Genomic DNA, 9100 nt, shown 5'->3' with positions numbered 1-9100 from the left:
AACCATCCCCAGACTTCTCTATCATACCCCTAAAGGCTCGCATACCACCAGTTGAGAAACATGGTCCTAAGGTAATCTGAAGTTTTGAGACAAGAAGTTAAGTGTTCCCCTACAGATTTATGTATATTCCAATTCCTGATACAAGATTTATGTCCATTCATAATTTGGCATAGAGACTGTTGGGTTTGTCAAATGTACATGGCAGAGCAGCATTGCTGGCACATGATGGCATATATCACATTAGTGGATGTGCAGCTTTATGAGCTCCTGATGGTGTAGCTGATGACGTTAGGTCCAATGATGGTGTCACTAGCATAGATATGTGGACAGAGTTTGCAATGGGTTTTGCTGGAGGGACAGGCTCCTGGGTTAGTGTTTCTGTGGTATGGTGTGTGGTTGTTGGTGTTGATGTTTGTCTGTTCTGTTCATTTCTTCTGAAGCATCTGGCATTGGCCCATGATGAAGAAAGAATCCAGCGCTAGATGGACAATTGATCTAACCCAGTATGTCCATCATTATGTTTTGGAGAAAAATTTAAAATAAAAAAATTATTTGCATTGTTACAGAGCTGCAGATAACATTTTTACTAGATTTTTCAATGAGATTAATGTTAGATTCATATAAATTAGTGTGAGTGGGTGTTTTGTTTTGTTTTGTTTTTTTGCACAGAATTACCTATCCTGTTGTGGATAAATGTCCACAATGGATAAATCTACACATACAAGTACCCATACTTGCTCTTGACATATCGATATGAGTAACTGAATTTATGCCATCAGAAAATTTTACTTGAACATTTCTGTTTTATACAAGTTATATACAGTATATATATCAGCTGATAGGAATAAGAAGATTTCGAAGCTGACGGGGTCGTTTCAAAAAGGACTCCCATCTGGATGAGCCACAAGGGAGTGAAAAGCAGCAATTTCGAAGACCCGCAGCTGGCGGCATACTAATGAGGTGCTGAATATGCATTTCAGCACCTTATTAGTAATTTTCAATTTGGCCATTTGCATAGCCATTTCAAAGTTTCATGCCAGTGTAGACATAGCCAAAATATAATTACCTATCTCATAGTCATGTTATGAGGATTAGTTGATTAATGCAGTACTTTGAAAATGCAAAACACTAAATAAGCATCAAGTATTATGCAGTGTGGGAACATATTTAATTACACAGAATGCGGGTGACACAACGAAACCATGAATCTTGGCCAACCTGTAAGAATCCCTTCTTATCTTGTATTTGCTATACTAATACCAGCATAAAGTTCCTTTACTTTTGCTAAGTTAACAGTCTAAGGATCTGCTCTTCCTGTCCTGTGATATTTTTCATTCTCCCCTCCAGACGAACTGCTTTTTTATTTTTTACTAGAATGTCAATACAGAAAAAAACTTCAGATGTCCTCAGGGACTGGGAATTTGTTTGGTTTTGTTAGCAGCAGAAAATTGTGACAGGAAAAGAACATGGTGAATATTCTTGTCTTGCAGCTAAATCTCATGAGCCTGTCATGGATATTTTGCCATTAATGGTACTGCAAACAAAGAAAACCATCACCTCTTTCAGATTTTGAAAAAATTCACACTCAAAGAGTTCTCCTTATTAAAGCTAGTAAATAAAGTTTGCCTTAACCGATGGTGTTACTGTACCACACACAGTAGTTTTCTGCATTATTGGGTACATAATTGTAACAATATATATTTAAGGACACAATACAAAATTGATGATGCCAGTTTCTGGCTAGCTTTTCTTTTAATGCATGCTCAGGTCTTCCTGTATCAAATTCTGGTCATAAATCCCTTAGCCTTGCAGATGTTTTCTTACTACACACTCTTTTGCTATTATTAACTCCCAAATGTTGTTGCTACATGAAAGAAGCCTGCAGAGCAATAAAGTGCAGAGGAAATAATAACCTCCCAGTAACTCCCTATTATGTATTGACATAATCCATCATAGTGGTTCACACAGAGTTTAGAACAGGGGAGAGGAAAAAAGAGAAACAAAGAGTCCTGAAGGTGACAATGAAATCTGAGTGCATGACTTATTGCAATCCTCAGTGCTGAGCTAGTAGAAAGAACATATTGACTTAATTAAGACAAAATCTGGTTCTTTAGTGTTTTGGATCTTGATCTGCCTTTCTTTTATAAAAATGAACAATGAATATAACATAGGAATGATTTCACCTTTCTGCAGTAAAGTTATTTGTTTTATACTTTTTTGATCCTGTTTGTTTGCTTTTTATCTCATCTGTATTTTCTCGGACATTATTCATGGTACGGTGAGCTCTAATAGAAACTCTGGATTCACCCTGAGTGGTAATATGTAATGTCTGTTTGGACTGAATTCTAACAATCCAAGCACTTCAGGGAAAACACAAGCTTATCTTATGACCACTACCTTCCAGGAATCCAAGCCCAGCTGTGACACATCATCACAGTCTGGCAGGCTTCCACCACAGAAAATGTCTGATTTTTTCACATGTACTTAACTCTTTGAAAAGGCCTGCGATGGAAGGAAGTTGATGACCTGTGTGTGGTTAATAGTAATGATGGATGCTGTATTTCAAACCGCATTCTGAAAAGTCAGACAGTCACTGAACTAAATGGAATAGTTTTGTGAGGAGTTCAGGGATGAGAAAGTTGAGTGCTTCACTACAATTTACAGAAAGCTTTCCTACCTCTGTGATTCAAATACCATGTACGGTACTTGTGTCTTTCACTCTAAGTCAAAATGTAGCAAACTCTTAGGCGCATGCTGAAAGTTCAGCTTGTGCTTCAAGTACTTTGCTGGACTGGGTCTCAGAAAACATATTAATTCAGTAAATGTGTGAAGGTTAAAGATGAGAGCTGCTCAGGAACAGAGTTTCATTGGATGTCAATTTGTCAAACCTGAAATGTTCCGTGGACACAGCTCAGGCTTGCTGCAGGGTGGGCTAATCAAAGGCAGGAAGCCATGAGAAACCAGCTAGCTCACCAGGATTAAGGGGTGCCTGATTTCCAGGCTCTGCAGTAATAAGGCAGCTGTATGGCAAATCCAATCATTTATTGCTACAGGTTGAACCCCTCTAGTCTGGCACACTCAGGACCTGATCAGTGCCAAAAAAGAGAATTTGCCAAATGCTGGGAGGTCAATATTGTCTGTTACCATCACCAACACTTCCACTGCTTGCTAGGCTCTTAGGAGACATGTAGGGGTAAATTACAGCTAAATAACAGCACAGAACACTGAGACCCAGGACTGGTAGCTGTAAACAAATTTTATGGGACCATGGGAAACTTGGCCACACCCGTGATAAGTGGACATACATACAACTAAAATCATGCCAAATTACGGATGTTGCAGACAAGAGATTGCTGGAGAGGTTCAACCTGTAGAGTAAATATACATTAGAGGTTAAGATGAGTGTCATATTTCAGAAGAACTGCATCTGTAATCCACACCCATGGTCCCTCAAGGAAACTCAGGCTGGCTCCCAAGTCCTCAGCCATCACCTCTCTGCCTCCTGACTGGGTTTTTTTCTGGGCTACAGAGTTCTCTGCTACCACGGATATTCCCAGCAAGCCAGGCTACCTAAGCAAGCCAGCTTCTGAATTTTGTTTTCTCTCCAGAGGTTTATTAACAGTTATGAGATACCACACAACTCTTTTCTAGTAAGCAGATTTATTCTTAAGGTAACAACATTCCAGAGACATCATGTAAACTCCAGTGGAAGGTCTAATGCACGTGCTGAAAGCCTGCCTGCATCTAATGGGGACTCAATAGGCCAAAGTCCTTCTAACTTTCCCCCTGAAGATTTGCACTGCCTCCCCTGAAGACAGAAGGCCCTATCTTTTTTCTGGACTAAGAAGAAGGCCCTAGCTCAGATTAAACTCAGGCTATGTAGTCCAAAAGTCCTTTCTTCATCTGCTGGTCACTGGAGAATCCAGTTTGAATTTATGTGAATCTTTCCAGGTGGTGGTACTTCTTTGAATCATTCTTATGGATGGTTTGCCTAATTGTCACCCAATGTTCTTATTCCTGGAGTGCTTGGTCAGCCTTCCTTCTGAAATGACACACCAGGTCTGGCCCACAGTGAGACATAAACCTGATATAAAAAGAGCTCCCAAAGATACTGTTGGTAATTACTCTGTCACAGGGTGTGATGGGCTTCATGGTCTAGTGTGAGTGACTCCTTCCTAGCCTGTCCAAGGGTGGACAGCTGAAGTGGAAAACACATTTGATGGACTTCTTCTGATCTGCTGTCAATGCTGTTCCACAGGAAAATACAATTTGTTCAGAATTTGGCATGATCAGCAATTTATCCTCAAAAGAGATTCAGGGTACTTTGCCAGGTTACTGTAGGTCAGGACTGAAGTGCTCATAAAATGTTTGCCCATGCTATTCCTGGTACAAGACAGTGCTTTTAATTCCTTATTTACATAATTACAAAATTCTCTCATTCGTCCACACATACTGGAAACATCTTCCTTATTTGTGATACTAAAACATAGGCTGAAGCAACTGGGTGTTGCACTTGAGGAAATAAAGCCACTGATTATTACTGTTATTTCTGTGTAGAAATTCACTTTGATGACACTTCAGCTTTCAAACAATAGAAATTTGAACATTCTAAGCCAATCATTATCTATGCCTCTTATCTGACATTGTGTTAGTTTGGTCTTTTGTCGCTATTGACCAGCGGATGAAGTGAAAGTCTTGAACTCACTTGAACTGTTATCTGGGAGATCTTGATTTATATACCACAATCTAGTAGTTGCAATGCTATGAGGGTGCAGTTTAGGCCTGTTCTATGCTAGAAAACCAGGTTGGTTTAACTACATCTGACTGGGATTTGAAAAATTCACACCCCTAAGGAGCATAGGTAATCTGACCCAAGTTCCCATGCAGACAGAACTAGGCTGCTGGAAGAGTTCTTCCACTGACCTAGCTACTGCCTTTCAGGTAGATGCATCACCTATGCTGAGTGACAGTGACTACCTTAGGGATGGCTCTTGTGAGCAATGATTCAGAGTACAGTAAACTCTCTTCTAACCAGTATTCAATTAACTGGTACTTTCAAATAACCGGCACTGCTGCCAGTTGCTATCAGGCATAACGACAGAAACCAAATGGGGAGAAGAAGGAGCTGCCAAGTAGTGCAGGGGAAAGGGCCCCAGCCATGAAGCCTAGCAGAGCAGGGAAGTTGTAGTAGCCTCTGCCCAGTGTAGGCAGCTGTCTCCAGGCAGCAGTGGTGGGAAAGCTGGGAGGCTGCTAGGGATGGTGGTGAAGGAGGTGTGGGCCAATCTCCCCACTTTCCCCCCAGCACAGGACAGGCACTGACACACCTTTGGGGCACTTTTTTAAATGACCCACAAGCCTGGGTGTGGAGCCGCCACCACTCCCACCCTCTGGTTTGGAGCACGAATTCTCGCCTCCGGGGCTCGCCTTTACACAGCATCCCTTTCCTGCTCTGCCCTTTCCTATCCCACTGGGCTCTCCCTTTGCGGGAGGAGCAGTATCCCTGGCTCTGCCCCAGGCAGAGAGAGGGGCTGAGGCGGTGCATGGGAGGGGCTCCACAGCAGGGGAAGCTTCTAGGGAAGTGGCTCGTGGCAAATCCCCACCACCCCCACCGCATCCTGTGTCAAACATGGGGCTGGTTTTATTCACATTGGGGCTGGTTATTTTCAGTTCTTTGGGGTGTTGCTGTCACCCACAGGGCCAGGGTGGGAGCTGCTTAATGCTGGTGGTGAGTGCAGTGAGACGGGTGGCCAGAGCATGGGGAGGCAGCATGGGCCAGGGCCTGAGCCACTGGGAGCATAGAGAGGGCTAAGCTGGTGGAGGAAGTGCTCCGAGGGCCGGGCTGCCGAGAGTTTCGGGGAGGGGAGCTCTACTATGGTGAAGGGATCCTCTCCCTTATCCATAATACTTTCATATTCAGCAATCTCCCAGTCCTGAGGCTGCTGGATATGGAAGAGTTTACTGCACCATGGCTGGAGGAGTGGGGCACAATGTGCATCTGTAACCCACACAGTTATGTGTGGTTCACTGTCATGTCATGGTACCTAGACAACCTCACAGAGAAAGAATAAATGTCTTCTACAGCCTAAGCTGAGAGCCAGCTGGCCTTTAGCTCAAGCTGTAGAAGCGCCTGCACTAGGCACCAGAGGTTCCTAGGTTTGAGCCCCTGCAAAAGCAGTTACGCTGTATAGAGGTACAGGCTGCCCCCTGGCAGGAGAGCTCCACAGACTCTCACAGGTGATGTGGGGGTGGGGGCAGCAGATTTCCCTCTGCGTCAGCCTGGCAGAGGAACATACAGTGGAGGGGGAAGAGCAGTAACACACACACATTACTCCCACACATGCATTCCTCGTGTCCTGCTAGAGTGCTGTGGGAGCGAGGAGCTAGACCAGGCACTCCATGTGTGCAAAGGCACCATTTCAGGAATCACTCCCACGCCCCATCCCCAGCCAGTGGGGAGTGAGAGGCACACATGCAATCTGTGTACTTTTCCCTTGCTCCCTGATAGTCAGGGGAATGGGCACAAAAGCAAATGGTGAGCAGGTATGTGCAGCTGCTTACCGCCCGCCCCCACCCCCGCCGCCGGCACTGCCCTCCCAAAATGGCGCCTTTGCTTGCATCCACTTTGCCTACTCCACACGGACTGTGCTGGTGGGGAACATCAGGACCTGCTGCTCTCCTGCCCTCTCCATCCACAGCCCTGGTGGGGAAAAAGATCTAAATGCAGGAAAAGCCTGGTCTTGTTCTTTGCACCCTCTCCCCCACTGCCCCTTAGAGGGGAACATAGAAAACCAGTGGGGCAGGGGCGAGCAGCAGTGGGGGGAACTCCATGCCTCTGGGTCAGTTTCTTCATGTAGGTACAGGAGGGGAGTGCAGAGGTTAATTAGTGGCAAGGAATGGAGTACAGGGCTTAGAGCAAAGGGGACCCAGGAGTGCAGCAAGGGAATGCGAAGAAGAGTGTACGGAGAAGCAGTGCAGGAGGGGTGGAGCAGAGAAGGGATTATTATTCTTATTACTATTGTTGTTATTATATATTTTACAAATAATTTCAGACACACATCTCTGTTTAGATTCCTGAAATCACACTCAGTTTTATTACAGACTATCATCTCTCAGTCTTCTACACGAACCTGCGATGGTGCTACCTTCCCCTTTGTCAGCACTGGGTTTTCTCCTTCCCTTTATTCTTGAGAGCACACAAAAATTGTCAGTAGGAGCCAAGGATTTGACGGTAGAATCCCAGGCATTGTTATAGGCTGGGGACTGACAGGCTAAGCAGCAGTACAGGGGAAAGGGACCTAGGGATTGTGGTGGATGAAAGGCTGGATATGAGTAAACAGTGTGCCCTTTTAGCCAAGAAGGCTAAGGGTGTATTGGGCTGCATTAAGAGAAGCATTTCAAGCCGATCTAGAGAAATTGTTGTTCCCCTCTGTTCAGCACTGGTGAGTCCACACCTGGAGTATGGCTTCCAGTTTTGGACCCTACAGTATAAAAAAGGTGTGTATGTGCTGGACCAGGTTCAGCAGAGGGCAATAAAAAATGATGAAGGGGCTGGAGCACATGACCTGTGTGGAGAGGCTGAGGGAGTTGGGCTTATTTAGTTAGCAGAAGAGAAGAGTGAAGGGAGATTTAATAGCAGGCTTCAACTTCCTGAAGGGATGCTCTACAGAGGATGGAGAGAAACTCTTCTCAGTGGTGACAGATGGCAGAACAAGGAGCAATGGTCTGACATTACAGAGGGAGAGGAGTAGGTTGCATAGTCGGAAAAACTATTTCACCAGGAGGGTGGTGAAGCACTGGAATGTGTTGCCTAGAGAGGTGGTGGAATCTCCATTCCTAGAGGTTTTTAAGTCCAGGCTTGACATAGTCCTGGCTGGGATGACTTAGTTGGGGTTGATCCTGCTTGTAGCAGGGGGCTGGACTCAATGACCTCCTGAGGTCCATTCCTGCCCTATGATTTAATCCTGAAATCCTTTCCTGAGCAAGGAGTCCTTCCTCTTACACTTAATCCTACTGAACTCATGAAGGTTGCAGCAACTGACCCTACAGATTCTGCTGTAGTTCATCATTTCAGAGGAAGGGAACACCGCTATATTTGTATTGATTTATCTGCAAACATTGTAATGGGTTGCTGCTGACATGAAAAATAAAGCACTATTCCATGTTCTATCATACAGTCTTTGTTTCCTGAAGTAAACTCACATATGCCAGACTCTTGTTGGTTATATAGCGCATGTGTTGTGATAGGTACTGCATGTTCTCTTGCTGATTCTGAGACAGATATTGGAGATGTGTACTCGTGGTAAGGTTCAAATGCATGGTTTGCCATAGGGGCAATTTCTGTGCAAATTAATTCCTAATGAAGATAATTTCTTCAGAATGTGCATTTGCAGTATTGATTAGCCTAATCAAATTATTATTTTTGTAAAGAATGTTTAATAGCAGACAAGGTGCATTCAGCTTGAGAATTTATACCCCTCAGGCCATGGTTTTTGCACTTATTTGTATTTTATTTTTTAACTAACATAGAGGTTGCTGAGTGGATACTAAATTACACAATTATAACAACAGAATACTGGCATAGCAAGTGTTCTATGTTCTGTATTCTGCTTGATATTGTGAATATGGCTTTTAAGTATTAATTTCTGAGACTACAACTCCAGAGCTATGGGTAATTGAAATTGCTGGAGAAATAGGATGCAGCGTCCACTCTATTGTGTCCTAGAAGAGTGGAGTATGACCAACACTGAAGACATTATCATTCATCAACATCTTAATTGGACTGGTCACTTGGTTCCGATGTCTGATCAGTGCCTCCCAAAACAGATTCTGTTTTCAGAGTTGAAGGAAGACGGGAGCATTGAGGGCCAGAGGAAGTGACATAAGGACTTGATGAAGGCACACATGAAAAAGTGCAGCATCAATGTAGACACTTGGGAGAACCTTGCCCAGGACTATCACCAGTGGAGAGCGGTCATCTGTGAGGGGCTTGCACAATTTGAGAGGTCCCACTGCCACAGTGCAGAGGAGGAGAGGCAGAGAAGAAGAAAAGAGTGGCCAATACTGCTTTGTGCCCTTCCAACAGTTGCCAACACCTGCCCGT

The sequence above is a fragment of the Carettochelys insculpta genome, chromosome 2 (genome assembly GCF_033958435.1).
Source record: "Carettochelys insculpta isolate YL-2023 chromosome 2, ASM3395843v1, whole genome shotgun sequence".
In the NCBI taxonomy this organism is placed as follows: Eukaryota; Metazoa; Chordata; order Testudines; family Carettochelyidae; genus Carettochelys; species Carettochelys insculpta.
The sequence above is the reverse complement of the archived record's forward strand: the minus strand, read 5'-3'. Positions refer to the sequence as shown.